Below are 19,734 nucleotides of genomic sequence, written 5' to 3'. Positions count from 1 at the left end.
TGGCAGAGGGTGGTGAGACACTGAGCTGATGACCCTGCTCGCACTGCAGGTGGGTGACAGGAACTAGTGGTACCAGACAGGTTATTCTGAGAGTATAAAATAACATCTGCAGAGCAACCACTCCAAGCCTGAAGCTATTTATCCATAAGAAATGATTCTGTAAGGAAAGCTGTTAAAACCTGTAGCAAACTTTATATACAGCAAAAAGGGGAAGAATGTGATATGATTTCCACAAAGACATAAGAGCGTGAGAAGTGTGACTGAAAATTGAAGGTTCTTATAAAGTCCAGGTGCACTAGATAGTCCAAAAATCTATGACTCTACATCCAAGAAAAAAGCCTAAAAGCCTTTTCTAGCTCAGCTATGAAGTGAAAGCAGAGATTAGAAATAAAAAAAGCAATTTATAATGAATAGGAAAAGGGACACTAACAACAATTGATATAGTTCAGAAGTTATGAAGTGTAGAAAGTTGATAACAGCCACTAAAGCATCCAAGAGAAAGCCATGTGAAAGGACAATAAAAAAGTTAAAAATGTATTTTTTTTTTTTATGAAGAGCAACACTGTGGCATAGTTGTGTTACTGGACAGAGATGAGGAAAAACATCTGTTGTGTTGTACACATAAAAGCAGTGGTATTTTTGTCTTTGTTCAGCATAAAGGAGATTCCCAAAATAGGATATGCTTATATATGGGAATATTGACAGAGTTTTGAAAGTCAGGAAGGTGGTTAATGTTCTGTCAGTGCTCAGGATTACAGTGGTAAAAACAAGTTGATATATATCTGTTATCCCTCCTGGGATAACAGGCAAAATAATGGAAGATTGGTGTTGGTTTGTTTCACTCTCAAGACAGAGCAAAAATTATTAGGTATCATTTCTGATGTTTCTTCATCATTAAACTCTGCTATTCCCTCCTAGCTGTGAATCCTACACAGTGGTCAGAGAGTGGGAATAATTAAATACATGCTCTAATGCAATGTGGTAGAAAGGGGAATATGAATATCTTTTTTTAAAACAGCATATTGTGAATGGAAGTTGATTTTTTTGCTCTAGGTACTGAATATTGGTTGGGCTGATGACAAGTTGGTACTTTCAGGGGTCTTAATCCTAAAAGATATTGAACATCGAGTAAGGAGCCTATGGTATTTAAGGCTGAATAAAATGCTGTGCTGTAACTACCTTAAAGACCTCAATCAGCAAAGTAAAAGGAGAAATTATTAGATTTTTAATTTTAGATATTTATATTTTGTTGCTGGTTGAAATATCCAGTTTTGTGGCAACTGTATGAAATATAATGGCACATGGTAATTGGGAAGCGATTCTTGGGGGCTATTCCCATGCTATTGTTTGGGTACTGGTACATGACCTTCTCTACTGTATTAAAATGCCTTTGGCTCATGACCCTTCCACAAGGTCTGGAGGTGGCACAGGAGCCAGTACCAACAAGCACTTTGGCCATGGCCCTCCTGTTTCAGAGGGCAGGGCAGTCACTAAAATGGAGAGCGGCTGCTCTTCCTTGGTTGGCCTCAGTGTTAAAGAATTTACTCACTCAGACATAGCCAGTGGTCTAAGGTTCCCTTTAAACCTCAAGCTTTAGGAAATAGAAGTGATCAAATGGCACGTCCCAGTTGGTGTGCTCTGATCCTACCAGCTGTGCTCCTCCGAAAAAAGGGATGAAATGATTAAGATCTGATTTATGCTCTGTCGTGGTACTGCTCTAGCTGTCAGACTAACTGTGCCAAGGCAGTAGGATTTGTCTGCAAGTGAACTGGAGTTCATTCTTCTTTCACATATATTGGTGCCAAGTGTTCTGCAACTCAGGGCATATTTTTCTGATTACTGTTTCTTCAGGGTGGGACTCCTCTATATTTAGATTTTTACTTTTTCAGGAGGCATAACTCATTGAAATGCACAGCCACGAGGCCAGTGCAGTGGACAAGCAGCTGTCAGCAGTTAAACCTAGAACGTGCATAGTAGACAATACTGCACAAAGAAATACAGAGGAAAGTTGTGATGTAGTCAGACACATAAATGCCTCTACAAGTTCCACCCTCACTTGCCATTTTACAGGAGTCTTACAGTGCTTTACAGTGATGAAGGCACTACAGATATGAAGACCCCACAAGAGTCTTGGAAACAGCTTTCAAGCACTTTTGCAGTTTATATAATCTAGAGTTGAAGAGTATACTGTGCCTTTTAGATCTCATTTTCCAGCAGAAGGAAGAGGATGACTAGAAAAAGATTGAGGACCTCTGGATGGTATGAGTATTGCTCTTTACAACTAGATTTCAAAGTGAGGGATATTGCATTAGCAGGGATCTGTAAGAATAGTCTGGATAAATCAACATAATCTTGACTAATACTTATGTCCAAATAATCTAAGCATAACAATTATTCTCTGTCTTTGTTTTTCATAATATTCTTGGAAGTGTTGAAAAGCTTATAAGGAAGCTTGAAGTTTAGCAGAGACAGGAGAAAGGAAATTTTCACAACCAGTCTGAGGCATCCCTTTATCCTTACTATAACAGGACATTCAGTTAGAGAATTGTTTTATTTGGGTTTTCGTGGGGAGTTGTGGTGCTTTTCTCAGCTGGGTTGGCACTTATGCTCATGGGTGCTTTTTCAAGTTTCGTTAGTATGACACTACTGAACTGCAAATCTCGGAAAAATGTTTTTCTGCCTTTGTGAGGTTTCAAGCAGTGTCACTTCTGATCCCATTCACAGCCATTCAAGACACCAAGCTGGGGTTTGGCATTTCCAGGCCTGAATGGAAATTCATTGGAATGAAAGGAAATAGTCAAGTCCAAATATTTAATGTTAAAAAGTACAGATATGCTATTTGTTCTAGGAACACGTGAAAGTGAGAGAACATCTTTCTGGTAAATTAGCCTTACTTTGCCCATCCCTTTTGGCAGTGGGATGAATTGTCAGCAGGAATGCCTTTCAGGACATACAATAGGTCGTTGGAGACCTACTGAGTACTTTAACAAGTGTGTCAACTTGCACCCAGTGGTCAAGCGTAAGTCCATGTCCTGGGATGCAGTAATTTGTTTTGTGTGCTGCTGATACGATAGAGGTTGGAATTTGTGATAGAAATAAGCAGTCCCCCAAAGTATCTTTGATATATTTGCCAATAAATTAACCATCCAAACACACTGAATGCCAGCTGGGATAAATGGAAAGTAACACACCTAGAAGTGATTATCTAGGGCAGAAGTGAGTGGAGTCACAGTTAGGACAGTCAATTGGTTTAATGATTCCTTTTTTTTAAGCTGATTTTCTTGAGAGTTTTTCCTTAGTCTCTGCTCAAACACACAGTTCTGTTGAGCCACTATCTTCTTATATTACTTATTTCTCACCATATAGGTAAAATTAGCATTTTGACTAACTAAACAAAAATTTAGGAACATTTGAAGGAAAAATAAAAAACAAGTTTTCATCAGTTATTTTCATTCCATCATAGTGACCTTGTGTTGTCCTTGTTTTTCATTCTCTTTTGCTACCTTTTAAAGTCTTAGCCAAAGATGTGGAGCTAAATTCAGCCCTGATGTAAAACAGCACAGTTTTTCTAAAGCTTTTACTGTGTTCTGCTTTGATCCTGGAAGACTCACTTTTAAAAGGTGTGACACAGTTTCTCCTCTGTAAGGAGCTGAAATTTTTTTCTCCCCTGATGCTTATCATAGCAGGAAGGAAAGCACAAAATTGCTCTGGGAAGACATTTCAATAATCAAAAATCTTTCTTTTGTAATATTATCACAACTAATATTTTACTTGACTTTGGCTTCCAGAAAAGTCAGTGGGAGGAAACTTGCTTTGTTGTTTGGACCATTCTTTCAGAATATAGAGGAATTCTTATATTAAACACACTGGACTGATAATGAACTCAGGCAAGATGTCTGCATAACATCCTCCACTCTTCTCAAGAAATGAAGTGTAATATTTCAAAAAGTGGTAAAAATTTGTGTAACTGGTATTTCAGAACTGATCACCAGCAGAAAAAATAGGGAAAAAATAAGGTCCATTGTCTTAAGCTGGTCCTTCCTTGTTTCTGTGACTTGTTAAACCAAGGCTTCATTTTAAGGCAGAGGAGGGTCATATCTGTGTCTTCCATACAAATAAGTTTTGAGCTGAGTGTAGATGCAAAAATCCTGTTGAGTTCCCAGGGGGATTCCATGAGAAACAATGACTGGCAACAACTCACAGTTTTTGATGATGCTGAGAGAGGTGTGGTGGAAGAGGCTGCATAAATGTAAGAAGTCTTAATATGTTTAGATCTCATGTCACTGGAAAATGCTTAACTCTTTATCTCAAAGTTAGCATGGAGATAGTTTGTGATATTAATTGCTCCACTTGTTAATTGGATTACCTCCAAATCTGCATGTCATTCAACAAAGACAGCCAGAAGTGGAATGACAAACCAATTTATGAGTAGAAAGGTATTTGGGAAGACTGCTTTCAGTCAAAATGTCCCTTTAATGAAATGCCATGGGGAGTAGTTGGTTAAGAGAACAAAGTCAGGTTTGTGGCAGGGCTGTCAGTAATTTGAGAGGCTGCACATCTCTGGAGCAGAATCTTGCAGAAAGGGTAATTGCAGTAAGTGTCAATCTTACATATCAAAAAAAGACATTGTGACCAAATGCCAGTATCATGTTCTGTGAGGTATCACAGTTCAAGAAGTAGCCCTGAAGCATTATGGTGTGTCAGATATCTGGACCCTTTGATTGAGAAGTGCTAAAATTTCCAGGAGTTCCAAAAGATATTGCCAAGAGTTCAACTTGTTTTAATCCTATTTGATAAAGATCTAGGAAAGATGAGGACCTTGCCAAAGGAAGGACTGCTGGCATTTCTGAGTTATGAATTATTTCCAATAATGAAATAGTGATATTGTAAAGGAGTACAGAAAAAATCTTGGATCTTAAATTAGTGTTTTTTTTCTGACCAATGTCATGAGATGCTACATTCATGAACAAAGTGGAGTATAGCATAAATTACTAGTCTGTTATGAGAACTGGCTTCTCTTGCTGACAGTGATTAATGGAATCCTTAAACTCAGCTCATGTGAAATATTTTCAGGCTTATAGAGCGAGCAATACAACCACCAATCATACTAATGGGCTTCAGCATTCTTTGCACGCTGCAATAGAATTCTTCATCAGAGTTAGCTTTCAGCATTTTTGTGATTACCTGGTTTAGCAGTACCACATTTTGGGGTCCTTTAGGCTTGGCAAAATCATGTGGAAAGAGTTTGGAAACTCTGAGAGTAATTGTTGGAAAATATTTTTACTGCCCATTCACTTCCTGATAGAAAATATAGTTTTCTATTTAAATGTGAGAAATGTACCATGTATAATTTAGTTAGCATATACTGATGGTATGTTTATGAAATAAGTATAAGTTCTTAACTTCTGAATAATGACAAATATGCCTAAAGATGAAACTGCATTACATATTCAAGTACTAAGTGTGCTTTTTTGCCTCCTGACATATCTTTAGACTGGGAAAAGAGTAAAGTGCTGAAAATAGAAAGCATTAATATTGTTGACAAGTAAACAAAAAGGAAGATTATAGCCCCACAGCTCAGAAAATTGTAGTGAATGCAGCCCTCAAGTTACAGTGCAGATATAGTAGAAATGTATGTTTTCTACAGGAAAAGCTTAGAAAATGAGCATGACCTTTTAATACACAATCACAATGTTTTTAATAATGGCACAGTATTAAAGTCCACTACTAAATTTGTTGTAAAGGAGGAAGGTTCACCATATGTAGGGATTTCTGTTGTCTGATATAGTGTTGAAATAAGCATTTCTGTCAAAGGAACTTAAGCAGTCACAGAGAGCATTTTAAAAAAGAAGTGTAGCAGAAGTAACATGATTTTGAATATATCTCTAAACATTCTTTTCCTATTCATTCTGAGAGAAAAGGTTTTAGTAATATGTTTAATTTCTTTTCTTGACCTTTTTTTCATGGATTTTAGGGGAGATGGAGTTTATATTTGGTTTCTTGTTTCTTACATTCCCAGGTGTTTTATGGATCACAACATCTCTAAACTGATAAATGATCGATGATATAGAAATGGACAAATTATATAGAAATTTGTCCAAACTGGTATTTCAGAACCAATCACCAACATGAAATTGCCATTGGCTTAAGATGGTCCTTTCTTCTTTCTGTAACTTGTCAAACTGGTGCTTCAAACTGGTATGCTCAAATGATGGCCCTTATTTAATGGATTTTCACTGTAAAAGTATTACTTCTACACTTAGATAATATTTATTCTCATTCTAGACAACAGACACTGTCTGCATGGAGATCAAAGGAAGTGTTTACTTAAATTAGAAATTCATTTGCATTTTTATTCTAAAAGGTGAGGGGAATAACAGATGTATATTAAAATAAATATTTTTTTCAGAATTCTGTTGACCTGTCCCTTACTCTAGCTACAAGGACTGAGATAAAGGAAAGATAGTGCTATTCTATGTCTTTGACATTACCAAGAAAGATAATTCTGGAATCTATGGAGCTTTAGAAACTGGTTGTTCCGTAGTCAAAATCTCATCAGTTCTGCCACATTAAAAGTTTTTTAAGTATCTTCCATTTCATAGGGGATGAATATTTGCATAAAATTTTATTTTATCACCTATATAGTAATTCAATTTTCATCTACAAATTAGATAATCCAAACCATGTCTCCAGTAGATTGAATTCCCTGCACTCACATGTGCTGTCATCTCCTGCTCATGGGTGGTGGAGAAAAACTCCTTGGAACTTAGCTGACAATAAAGCAGTCATGGTTTATTGTTACTTATGGGAGGAGCCAAATTGGTCAAGAGAAACCCTGTTGTCAGATCATAAATGGCATTTTTTCTTCTGGAAAAAAGCCAAAGCAAAAGGCTCCCAGCCAAATCCTTCTATTAACCAAAATCAGTTCCCCACCCAGTCCCTCTCTGCCAAAACAAAGCCCCACAGTCTGTTCTTACTACGATGCCCCTGAAGCAGCAGCATGATTGCTAAATTTTGTAACCAATAAGCAAACTCGAAAGAAATTTTTTTTAGATTGATGAGAGACCTGACAGAACTGAAGTATGTGCCAGAAGCCTCAGAAGAACTTTTTAGATCCAGCTGTCATGACATTAGGGTTTTCCTGCTGAAAATGTTCCACTTTATCAGGCCAATAATAAACAGTAGGATTGGACAAAAAAAGTCAACTCACACCTTGGGAATGAGGATATATATGGCTATTTAGGCCATGAAGATTATGGTACATAGGCAGTTTCTAGGTTTTCTTACCTGGCATTGATGATTTTTACCCAATTTTTAACTCTTTCTCTTTCCATTGAATTTTCTTTCTGTGGCTGGCCCCATTTGGGTCATGATGCTCAATTTCAGAATTACTGTACTAAATGTTTGAATACTGGTTTTCTTTTTATTTTTAGTGTCAGCACACCTGAGTACACTGCAAATGTTTGAAAAGCAGATTGAGTAATTAAAACCCAACTTACTGTATGTTTAGAAATTTTTTGTGCTAGTAGCTGGTAGCAAGAAGGGGGGAAACATTATTGAGCAAGAAAGGGCTTGTCAAGGAGAGTAATGAGTTAGGAGATGGATAAACACAAGGCAAGTGATGAAAACAGTGACTGGTAAGAGTGTTGGCAAGAAATGAGCAATACATCACAGCAAATGTTTCACACAGAGGGATGGACTGATTGCTCAAGTTTCTATGACTGTGTGACCTGTCACCCCAGGTATCTTCTAAACCACAGAAGATAGAATAAAGAATTCTATTTTGTGTTTCATATACCTTTTTAAAGCAAATAATTTTTTAGTTATTATTTAAATATTAAGGAAATGTGTTTGATAATCATCTGTCACTTCATCTGAAGAATTAAAAATGCTTCATGCTTGAGCTGTTGGTGTGTCATCACTTTTTCAAATTATATCAAGTATAAATAAATTATATTAGTTACAATAAGATGCAGTTTTTGTTTTGATGCAAGAGACTGAAATGAAAATTAAAGGGGTGTTTCTTGAGTAAAAGAACGGGATGGATGTTAGTCTAGAGCAGGCACTAGACTTTAACAGAGAAAATGATAGTGAAGCAGATCAATGGATGTTAATGCTCCCTTTGAGAGAGTCCTAATAGAAAAGCACATCCCTTTTATTCTATTTCAAGTTTTGTCATTTCAATATCATGTAATGAGCACCAACTTTTCAATATGTTTCATCCTACTCAGCTAACACACAGCCGTGTTGGAAATCTGTCTGTAAGAGTCATAGTAAAAGATTGGAAATCTGAGCCTTACTGTGGAGGTAGGATGGTAAAGAGATTCAGTACTTACCTGGTATAAAAGAATATACCACATTTTTTTTTTCTTTTGAGGGTTCTTTTCTTAACTTGGGGCAATATTTTCATGGTAGTGATATACTTCAACTCATTGTTTTGCTGTATTATAGCTGGAACAGTGATTGTGTTATAACTATTTGTGCAACTCAGTTCTTTTTTATATATATTTTTTTTTATTTATTGTTCTCTACCTCAACTTTCTGAACTGTGAGTATTTGCACTGTCAGTTTTGTGCCTTTCAAATATTATGAATCAAGTTGTAGCTGATTTGGAATCTCAACATCTTACTGTTGATATAAGAAAAATTACATAATCTATTGTTGGATAAATGCTTGAGCTGCAACTTGTTCTCAAGGAGGCAAAATAATACAAGGGATTGGTTTTTTTGTTTGTTTTTTGTACAAAAAATTACAGTCACAGCATACTGGCAAATATCTTTCTCCTGGAAAGAGTTATTTTAAAACATATATTGCAAACATCATAACATTTAAAGTAATTAAAAGCTTTGGATCTTGCTTCCCCCGAGACGCATCTGGCTGCAACAGGTTAGCAGTGTGCCTTTGTGAGCCTGGGGAGTCTCAGATGTGGTACCTGACAGAAAGCAATAGTGTGCATCCAAGTTGTGATGATGTGGAGTAGCAGCATTATTATATCGAAAACATCTGGTTTGTCCATCAGCCTCAAAGGAGACAAATGAATTAATGTTCCTGGCTGCTGCTTGTCCGTGCTCTCTGGAAGCCATGTGGTGCTGGAGGCTCCACAACAATCAGGTTTAGTGCTTTGCTGGTCTCACCCCATCAGGTTTTGTTCCCAAAGTTTTAAGGTGTCCCTTTCCTCACTACTGCTGTTGTTTTCTGGTAGGGCTGCCTGGTCATGGAGAGCAGCCCATCCTTTCCTGGTCTGTAGTAACTTGTGTTTTAAGGTGAACTTCTGTATCTGTTTCCTCTCTTAAAAAGCAACCTTGGTTCTACTTTTCCACATGTTTTTCAGACATCTGATAACATTATATGACTCTGAAATCAATAATCATCACCTTCTTGTGTATATACATTGAATTTTATGGCTAAGGGAAATCATGTGTTCATTTTTGCTTTCTAGTCCAGGATGATGCAGTCTTCTGGAATGTTGTTTTTGGAAACCCCAGCTACAGCAGACTTGTGCAATAGAGCTGAGTGACAAATGATGTGTGGGGAAAAGCAGTGGAAGGATGTCCTGTTGGTGTATCCCTGAGAAAATCCCCTTTTATGCACGGGCAGCTGCAGTGTGTTCCCTCCTGCGTGTCAGTTTGTAATCAGCAGAAGTCTGTCAGTGGCTCTAAGCACAGTAGGTCAGATACTTTGATAAGCATATATCTGCCTTGGCTAAGTAACAGTGACATCCTAAACATTTAAGTCCTGCTAACATCCACAAGAGGTGCCTTCTGGCAGCAGGGCAGAGGGACGAGGCCCTGACACTGCCCCTACTGCTCCAGAGCTGCTGTGGCTGCAGTGGGGCACCTGGCTGAGCCCTCCTCAGGCTCTGGCATGGTGAACAGACCGCCCTGAACGACTCAGGGTCTAACGAGGGGACGGTGAGAAAAGGAAGATGAGAAGATTGCAGCTGAAGCTGTGTGCCTTGACCTGGTTGTTGAGGAAGCAGACAAGAAAGTTGCAGCTCTGTGCAACCTCTTGCTTACCTGTGTATTCTTCTCAGATCACCAGCCTCTCTATGCATGCAATTGCTCCCAGGTCCACTTATCCCCATATGAAACTAGTTAATAAAAATGCTTTGGGTTGATGGCTTTCTCTAACCCAGACTCAGGCACAGAGACACTGCAGGAGAGCAGAGTGGTGCTTCCCAGGGCTGCAGCACCTAAACCACTCTGCTGACCCACCCAAGTGGAGAGCAAAGCCCAGCTTGCCTGTCCCAGAGCTCTTTTACTGATGGCTATTATGTTAACGTGAGGGCAGAACTCTTTCCTCTACATTAAAAAAACCCCTTCCCCCTACATGCCTCTCTCCTATTTAATTTCTTTCTATAAAAACCTCTGCAGTAAAATGAATGCGGCAGATGTCTACTCTTCTGAAAAAAGATTATGCTTTGAAGCCACACAGTAGCCTCACTTTTCACGGCATTAATGATGTGGACTAAGCTTCAGGAATTGTATTTAAAAAATACTCCAAATAGAAGAGGTCTATTCAGCTGCTAAGCACACCCATATTTTTAATAGCTAACGTGAGTGTGTACACACATACAGAGAGTTCTTTTCAATCGTTCTTTTTCCTAGGTGTGAGTATAGATTTGAGCACAGGCCCATTTTTGTTCCCCCTTTTTTTTTTCTTTTTGCAGCTCAAAATAACCAGAAAATTTTTTCTCGTTTGATATATGCAAGCAGTTGGCAGTGGTGGGACTTGCTGGATGCTCCCTGGAGGATGTCCCTGGGGCAGGAAGTGCACTGCTTTAGCTGGGAGCTGCTGGTGAGTCTCTCCTCAGGGACAAGGTGCTCACCAACAGCACCACAGTGCCACCAGCATTATTTTCACTAAACCTGCACACTTGTGACCCTTTTTCTAAGTGATTGTTTTCATGGGATGTCAGCCTTTGTAAGAAAAAACTGGTATTTTCAGGCAGCATTTGGAAAACAAACGCTTCCCAAACAAATAATGTTAATGGGTCGATGACTTGAAAACTCTTCCCAATGCTTGGGTTCAGCTTGCAGGGTTTCTTTAACTTCTCTGTGTTTGGCAAGTGCCTTTCCTTACTGGGAACCTGAGGGTCCTGTCATCTGCTTTATTTTGCTGTCATGGAAGTTGGTGCTTTTTCACTGTTGAGATGATGTGCTTCAGAGGGGGATGAAATAATCTCTGACATCAACCACTGTATCTTTGTGAAGGTGCTCTGGGGTCCCTGAGGCTCAAGGCAGCCCAAAGACCTCAGGGTCTTCTAAAGTGATCTGCAACAACTTTTTGACTAATGTTTGGAGAAAGAAAAAAAAAAAAAACAAACAAAAAACAACAATCCCAAACTGAAAGAATACCATTTGAAAAGTGAACCTAAAAGTTTTCCAGGGGGATAAAAGAGAGCCCAGTTACAAATATCTGTGTTTCAGGAGTGGCAGTTTCACTGTATCTCAGTGTCCTTGCTAAGAGCCAGAGGAGACAAATGCAGTTTGTTCATATCTGTCATATGTAAGAGAAAATCAAATGTAATAAACTCACAGAAAATAGAATTTATCTTCATATCAATCCATTTACATGAAATAGAGGAAAGCCAAGCTTTTTTTGTGCTGTAGTGTCTTTGTAATTCTGTAGCAATTGGCCTAATTTTCATGCAGAATAGATGAAGTTAAAATTAAACACAAATAATTTTCTTTTGTATTGGTTTTTGTTTCTCTTCAGGAGGGAGTGTTTTAGTGCCCTAAAAAACAGTTCTGTCTGAATGTTAATTTAGTATTTACAGGTTCTCTGGATTTTTGGATTTGTGTCTTTCTTGGTTGCTTTTATTTTCTTTTTTGTTTTTGCTTGATGATAGTGCCTCTATAGATAAATCCCTCCCTCTTATTATTTACATTTTTTTCTTTAAATCTGACGCAGGCATGAGAGTAGATGGCCCTAAAATGTGAATATTAAACTCTGAAGCTTTAATATATTAGATACAGACTACACAATCTTATTCTATATAAACAAAAAATAGAAAAAAATAATCTTAAGTTTATTATTTCTACTAAACAAAAAAGATCAGCCAGGCTGTGGACTTTTGAAAGCTTTGGGCACATGATCTTTATGTATTCATATTTTCTGTCTTTGATGATACATTTTGCTGTTCTGTTCTCAGAAGTTAACAGAATCACATATGTTATTATGCTTTAATTTTAGAGGCAAAAAATTCATTGTTTAATGTAGACCAAAATTAATACAGAAGAAAAATAATGAATAGTATAAATGATTAATAATTTCAATGACTGTTTTAAACCACTCATGATATTTTTGTGTGTTGTACAATCCAGTGCTCTGTAACTATTCAGTTATGTGGATGCTAGACTGGAGAATTTTGTCCCACATATTAATGTAGTTAAAACACTGATACAGCAGTGATCTAGTGCACAAGTGTAAGGTATCAGTGGTTCAATAGATTTTTTTTTAAATTCTATAATTTTTCAGCAAATGTATGTTGCATAAACTCTTAGTATCATTTTTCACAGTTGTGAACATTTCTGAATAGACCAAAGAAATTTGAAAAGTAAATGAAGCTCTAACATTTCACTAATTACTTCTAATCTATTTACTCTGTGGTGCATACAACATTTAGTAGCAGAGTTTTCTAGTTAATCTGAAATTTTAAAAATTGGATTGTTTGTCTGTAGACAGCTGGCTGTGTTACTGCATGTTCTGCTGGTTAGACCATTTTAGACCTCCTGCAAGGGACTTTAGGGTGACCTGAGGGCTTTTTAAGAAAGTATTATGCAGGTCATCATTTTACTTCTTCAAAGCCAAATAATCTGAAGTGCTTTTGTGATGCAGAATTTGGGACAAAAGTTGTTAAAGGCAGTCAGAAACTCCACTTGGAGAAATTGTTTTGAGCAGTCTCTGAAATGCTGGAAAGCAGCGTTTGCATGTACCCTGTTATTGCCTCCATTTGAAAGGGATGCACTTGTTTGTAAGAGCTGCTGGGCTCAGTTCTGCCAAGCTGAGTTCTAGGTAACCCATGGAGACTTCCCTGAAAGTTGAGAGTGTGTTTCTTTGTTCCAGGATATTATGAAAGGGAATCAGCAAGGGCCTCTGGCTAAAAAATGTAAGCTGACCTGCAGTATGCAAGTGCAGGAGGTCAGCCATTTGATGTGGGTTATATCTTCGGGCCATTCGAGCAACTTCATAGCTGGGTCTCAAAATGTGACTTCCTGCGGCTGTGACCCACGGACCTTTCAAGTACAGTGGAAGTCTTGATAGATCAGTCGTGCAGTTTCCAGGACTCTCAAAAATCATTTGCTTCTCAGCTGGTTTTCTGGTGTTTGAAACATTAAGACAATCATCTAGCACTTTTCCTTCTCTTGTGAAGTGAAGTGCATTTTATTAAAATACATATTTTGTAAAAAATTTAATAAAGCAGCTCATACTTTTTCAAGGCTAGACAATACTTTGAAAACTGGTTCCAAATCTCTGGCCTCAATATATGAATACTAATTGTATCTTATCTACTGTCGGTTATTGAAATCCCAACCAGTAGGAAAGCTAATCTGACATCTCCATTCACACACACCTTCTTTTGAGCCTCTTTACAATTCAGTCAGTGCTATCAATGATTAAATATCCCAGTCCCTACAGTTTCAACCTTTTTTTTTTTATCCCTTAACTTTTCTTTTTGGTTGTTACCTTCAGTTAGCTAACAGCTCATTTTTGAGCAAAGACATTGTGCAATTCACTTAAAATGACTGTTTGAAGATTTTATTAAAAATATATCTCTGTGGACAGACTCTGTCCTTCATTACAACAATAGAAATCCCCATTGTCTTCAGCACTATCAATCCAATTTGCAGGAAGTTTAGAATCCAAACTAAAAGATGTATAATACTTTTGAATATGTGAGCCATCAATTGAGAACAGCACAGGTGTTTGTTTTCACTGTGACTGATTTTGCTCACAGCTAACATATAATTATTGAGTCTGTTCTTAGGCAAATGTGTACAATCCTTTAAGAGATCAAAGCAGATGGACCCAGGTCACTGAGATTAGAATTTGACCCTATTAGTGCAATAATGGTTAAAATTATATGTAGTTTGTTTGCATTTTCCAGAGCTTGCATTTCAATGGGCTTATACAAGTTATTTCTAAATGGAATAATTCTTGCCTACTTTCACTTTCTGTGTTCAGCTTTAAGTACATTTTACAGTGTAAGTGCAATACCAAATTGTCCACAGTCCTCATCTTTTTACAAATCATGGATTCAAATCACAGATTCAGGCCTTGGACAATATCAAAGTATATACTGGAAAGTTTAAAAAAATTATTATAGTCCTTGAACCTTTGACCCACTGGTATGGACTTTGCAATGAAAAAATGCAACCAGCTGTATCTTTTCTGTTTATGTGACTTTTGTTGACTGTTTGTCCACCCTGTATTTATATAGTCATTTTCAAGCACCCCTATTTTTATATCATGGCAGTAAAGAGAGGAATTAAGTTGAACAGAGACCTTTTTTGCTGAGACCTTACAAAGGAGCAGGTACTTGACTCCTGCATAGGGAAGCAAGGTTTTCTGTTTCTTTGTGATGACTCACTGTGTGTCAGATAATGGAATCCTATTAGTGCCACCACAGGAGCATTAAGAAGGTTTGAGTGGGGAGAGGAAAAAATGAGGCCAAAGAGATTTTTTTTTTTAAAGAAAAATCAACTTTTGATAAATACTAGAGGAAGACTTTGTTTTAATTAAAATTAACATGAAGATGAAGGCTGGCAAATGGGTGGATTTAGATTCTGTTCACTCTGTGTGAACAGTTTGCTTGGAACATGGAAGAACTTCATTGCTTACAAGCAATTTGAAATCTGTTAACTTATAGCAGTCCTGCTAATTTATAGGGAGTTGGTTTATTTGTTTGCTTAGCATTTCCACTTCTTAAACATGAAGCATCAAAATCTGGGCTCCAACCCAGTGTTTTGGGAGCCAAGCTGAAGGAGTTTGCTCTGTTTCTGCAGGATTTATCTCATATGTCTGTATGAGACTCAAGATGCATTTTTCCTGTACAAGTGCACAAGTGGGTGCACAGTCAGTGTCATCAGCTGTAGGTATTTTTCTCTCTGAGTTTACAGAAATGCTTAATATTCCTCTTCAAGTCATAATGTCTGGAGTCATATGTTAACATGACAGTCTGAGCTTTCATTTAATGAAAGTGGTGAATTTTTCACCATTTTAGTTTCCAAGCAGACATTAACCAAATAAAATCTGTCATTGTAGGTCTTAGGATTTGTAGAAAATTTTGTGACTTTTGGTAGACCTAGGTCACGATATTTGAATTTCAAGTCAAGTGGTTCGATGTAGAACAAACTGGTCACTCATAGCCAGAAGCCTTGGCTGGTATAAAGAAAGTATTGTAAATCCATGTAAGCTGTGCCAGTTGGATGAAGAGGATCTAAATTTAGGATATGGAGAAAAGGATCCTGATTTGCATTTTGGTTTTTGATACATGTGTATATTATTAAATTGCAGTAACTACAAATATTTGCATTTTACTTGCATAAGAAGAACACCTAAAGACAGGTTTCAGCAGCCAGGTTTGAACTCAGACTCCCTCCAGTTCGACAGGGAACATGTGCATACTGCTTTTAAATTTTTTTTTATTTGACTGTGACTGCATGTTCTGCTCTTCGTTTAAATATAATGATCACTGCCACAGATTACAGGGCCAGGTCTCAGGAAAATGTTTTTAAATATCCCAAGACAATAAGGGAAAAAATATGTGTATTTTAGAACAAGTACCCATTTACAATGTTTTGTGGGAACTGGTGATTTGAAAATGGCTGATCATTACAAAATAAGAAAATTAAGATGATCCCCCTCCTTCTAAATGTATAGGAATTTTGCATTTAGTTGTGACTTGACACATGTTCCAAAGTGTGTAATTCAGACTCTGGCTGGAAACATCACTGGAAGCAGACCTGGGTTGTCATGTTTCATTACAGCTATTGAACTGTCGCAGGCGTGCTATTATGCTGTAATGAAAGGGGTCTTCTCATTCTCTTTTCAACTTGCAAATCTAGGAAAGATACCATATGTCATTAGTCCTGGCACAGATTCTGCCCAAAGAAGTTTTCCAAAGCACTAAAATACATGCAAGGCCTTTTCCCTTGAAAAAGACAAAGAAATTGCATTTTTGTCCAGCTGAATCTCTATGTTTCACTGGGGTATATAATTGTTACAGATCAGGTGAAATATGATTTCAATCACATTGCACATTTTGGAGGATGATCCAGGTTAATGTTGTGTTGATTCATGAGGATAGGATTTGGCCCCACATGCAGAACCAGTAATTTAAATGCTGCCCAGTGCCCTGGGAGTGTGCTGCTCCCTGCTGAGCAGGTACCTAACTGTGGGAAACACTTGGCTGGGATCTTAGGCAGAAACCAAATTCTCTGGAATTTGAGTTTTGCTGGTGCTTTATCCATTGTTGTATGTGGGAAAAAAAAATAAACCTGTGCTTGTGAAAGTAACAAGTGAATCACAGTGGTGGCATTATTGGGCCTCTGAGAGTGAGGTCTAAACCTCCTTCCTTCAGCCTGGCTGGCAATTCTACACTTGCTTCAACTTGCCAGGGTAATGCCTTCAGTAACAAATGTGAATCAGGCATTAAAATCTCTAATCTTCTTGAGAAATCATTCAAACAGATGGATATTTCAAGATTGTTTAGAAAAGATTAATATGGTATTCATTTAATTGGTAAAATATGTATGAAATAGATCAAAAATCCTGGCATTCAGTATGAAGTACTTTCATAAACATAGATGTCTTATCAAGGATGTTGATGCATTTATTCCTTTTCTTCTGCAAAGCTGACTTCTACAGGAAGTAGACTCCTTGACTAACTTTTCCTTATGACATTGCAATATCTTCCTGATGGTGAAGATTTAACAATATATGGATTTCTATTTAAGTTTTTGGATGAAGGTGGCATTCCCTTTAAGTCTTTTGATGCCTTCTCTTTTTAAGTCCTGCAATACACTCACCTACCTACTTAGAGAATGAGCAACATCTGTAAGTACATTGGGTAGATTCAGTAAAATGGCACTGCATCTTGAAGAAACATCATGTTGTTTCAGCCATTTGGAACCCAGCCAATCCAGACAGAATTTGGAAATGTACCATAAAAAACTCACATTGGAAACTTAACTGATAATGAGATAATGAGAGATGAAGTTGTGGCCATGGCCAAAGAGATTTTATACTAAGCTTGCTAGAAAAACGGCTTTTATTGCTGATAGCTGCAATTTCAGAAATGGGCAAATGCTGTGTTCTTTACTCAGGCTCTCTATTAAAAGCAAAAGGAAAAAAAAAGGCTTTTGAAGGGTTACAGTCCTTTTGTTTCTTCCTTTTTGATTTTGGTTGGGTTTTTTGTTGTCTCATTTGTTTGGTTTTTAAGCTGGAATTAAAGCCCCTAGAGGCAGCAGCAGGATGTTGAGTCTGTATGAGTCTATGGGTCTGTTTTGACAAAATGCTCACTTTCCCAGATAACTGCCTTCAGTGAGGCTGGCTAGTAGTGGATTTTTAGGGAAGCCACCTTCTGCAGTCCATGTATTTAAAGAATTCCTGAGATGTATGTTGCTACTGATCCTGTGTGTCATTCACACTTGACAGGCATTTCTTCACATTAATTTGTTTAATCAGTGTTGGAGACAGCCTATGTTTTGGCTTCAAGAGCATTACACTGCCTTACACAAGTGAGCTCTGCATATCAATACACTGGCTATATGGACCTGCCTTATTTGGGTTCCAAATTCATAGGAAAAGATAAGAACAATTCATGGGCAAGAAGCAGAAATGTAGATGAAACAAATGTAGAGGAATAAACACAGAAAAAATGGTGAATTTCTTGTGCTCTAGATCACCAGTCATCATACAAAAGAATACTAAGGAGCAAGTTAAAGTTCTTGCAAGGCAAAGACAGAATTCATTATTTGGCAATGATAGCCCAAAATGGGGACAGGACCACTGTGCATCCTCATAGTTCTTTAGGAGCTGGCTACTTTCAGTGTTAATTAAAAAAAAAAAAAAAAACAGAATAAAAAGACAGGAGGGGAAAGGAAGAGAGGTAATTTATCCTTGTTAGTAACACTTTGGTTAACAATGTCATGTCACTGATATTAATTTTCAGAAACATTGGAGAATTCACAGCTATAGTACTATATCATGAGGATAGGTTTGACTCATGTGTTAGGATAAGAGGGAGTGCCTCTATTTGTATTAGCTGGAGGAGGATTGTGAACTATTATCTTACTTTGTTATCTGAGCTAGGAGTGTACAAGGAAGTTTCTTCTACTAATGGTTGAGCCGCTCTTCAGATAAAGCTCTCCTCAGGATCCCTGTAGCCCTAATTAATCAGCTGTTAAAACAGTAGGTGATAGACAGGCTTGCTTTAAGTTTGAATTGCCTGCAATCAGAGATAACAGGTGAGTCCCATTTGGCAGTGAGATATGGAAGTAGAAGAGTGATCTGTTATCAAAATGAGTATGGCATTCAAATCAAAACTGAAGTTTGCAGCAGGAACTGGAGAAGTAAAATAAGAGGGAATAGTTTTTACTTTGAAGGGTCAAAATACCTTCACTTTGGTGATGGCTTTAGCAGGTCTGAATCCATTTTGTAGACCTTTATACTAAGTGCATGCATCATCAAAATAAATTCAGGCTACTGGAGAACACTTGTCATTGCAGAAATTGTTGGAATCATTGGCAGGTGGCACCAGCAAGGCCCTGCAGCAGTTGCTGATGCCACAGGACAGGCTCTGGCCAGCCCAGGAGCTGCAGGTTAAATGGCTGTGCTTGAGTCAGGAATTTATCATGTTTCTTTCTGTGTCACTGCCCTAACCATCAGGCTGTAGAGTAACTTCTTTCCTTACTCAGTTCATATTTAAGAAATTATGCAGAATAGTGAAGTGAAGGGAATATTTTATGCCAGAATGTGGGTCACTTACATGGGTGATATGGCAGATCTAGGCTTGAGTCCTGCTCTGCTGGTTTTACAATGAATGACCTTCTTTCACTTTCAGCATTAGAAAACAGACAAACTGGAGGAATAATGGCAAACTTTTAGGGCAGTAGGTACCTGGTTTATTTTAAAACATTTTCATGTTTACTTGTTTGTACTACACCAATGATCAGAATCATCTGGTTTATTTTAAAACATTTTCATGTTTACTTGTTTGTACTACACCAATGATCAGAATCATCTCTCAGGACTGGTGCCAGAGCTAGTTGCTCCATGAATAGTGATAAAAACCTTCTTAGTCTAGATTCAATTTGCATTTTAAATTTTCTGGAGGTAACAAGAGGGTACTGCTTCAGAGAGGTGCTCAGAGTGCCTGAGAGACGGATCTCACCAAAAATAACCAAATGTCTTTCATGCCTCAGCCTGGTCATTATTTGATAGTCCCATGTTCACAGTGAGACAAAAGTCACTCTAAAGCAGAAATGCTGTTTATTTTCTTTGACTCCTCTGTATGTAGGTGAATATTCATCTATGACCCCATTATTTAGTCTTAAGAATGATGCCTATCAGTGCTTCAGCAGTTAAATTACCACTTGTCTCATACAGATGAAAGTAAGTTGGTCACTCATCATGTAATAGCCACAAATAAGCCATCAGCATGGGCAATAGCCTTTTCTTCAGCTTGCTCTAGACCTTAGTAGCTGTTTAATTATCACTAGAAATCTC

At 37.6% G+C, this 19,734-nt stretch overlaps 1 long non-coding RNA gene across 6 annotated transcripts in view; it reads left to right on the top strand.

Annotated features, from left to right (window-relative positions):
• The window catches only part of LOC146766685 (uncharacterized), a 263,759-nt gene that overhangs the window by 107,563 nt on the left and 136,462 nt on the right, over positions 1-19,734 (top strand). For 2 of the 6 annotated variants that reach the window (XR_014957247.1, XR_014957245.1), the window contains exon 1: positions 793-18,473. The exons of the other annotated variants lie outside the window; for them this stretch is intronic. This is a non-coding gene — a long non-coding RNA (uncharacterized LOC146766685). Of the gene's footprint in view, positions 1-792; positions 18,474-19,734 lie in introns of those variants that run through there. 6 annotated transcript variants of the gene reach the window in all.

The sequence above is a fragment of the Lonchura striata genome, chromosome 9 (assembly GCF_050655825.1).
Source record: "Lonchura striata isolate lonStrDom1 chromosome 9, ASM5065582v1, whole genome shotgun sequence".
Lineage (NCBI taxonomy): Eukaryota > Metazoa > Chordata > Aves > Passeriformes > Estrildidae > Lonchura > Lonchura striata.
Note: the sequence above shows the minus strand (reverse complement) of the source record. Positions and strands in the feature narration are given on the sequence as shown.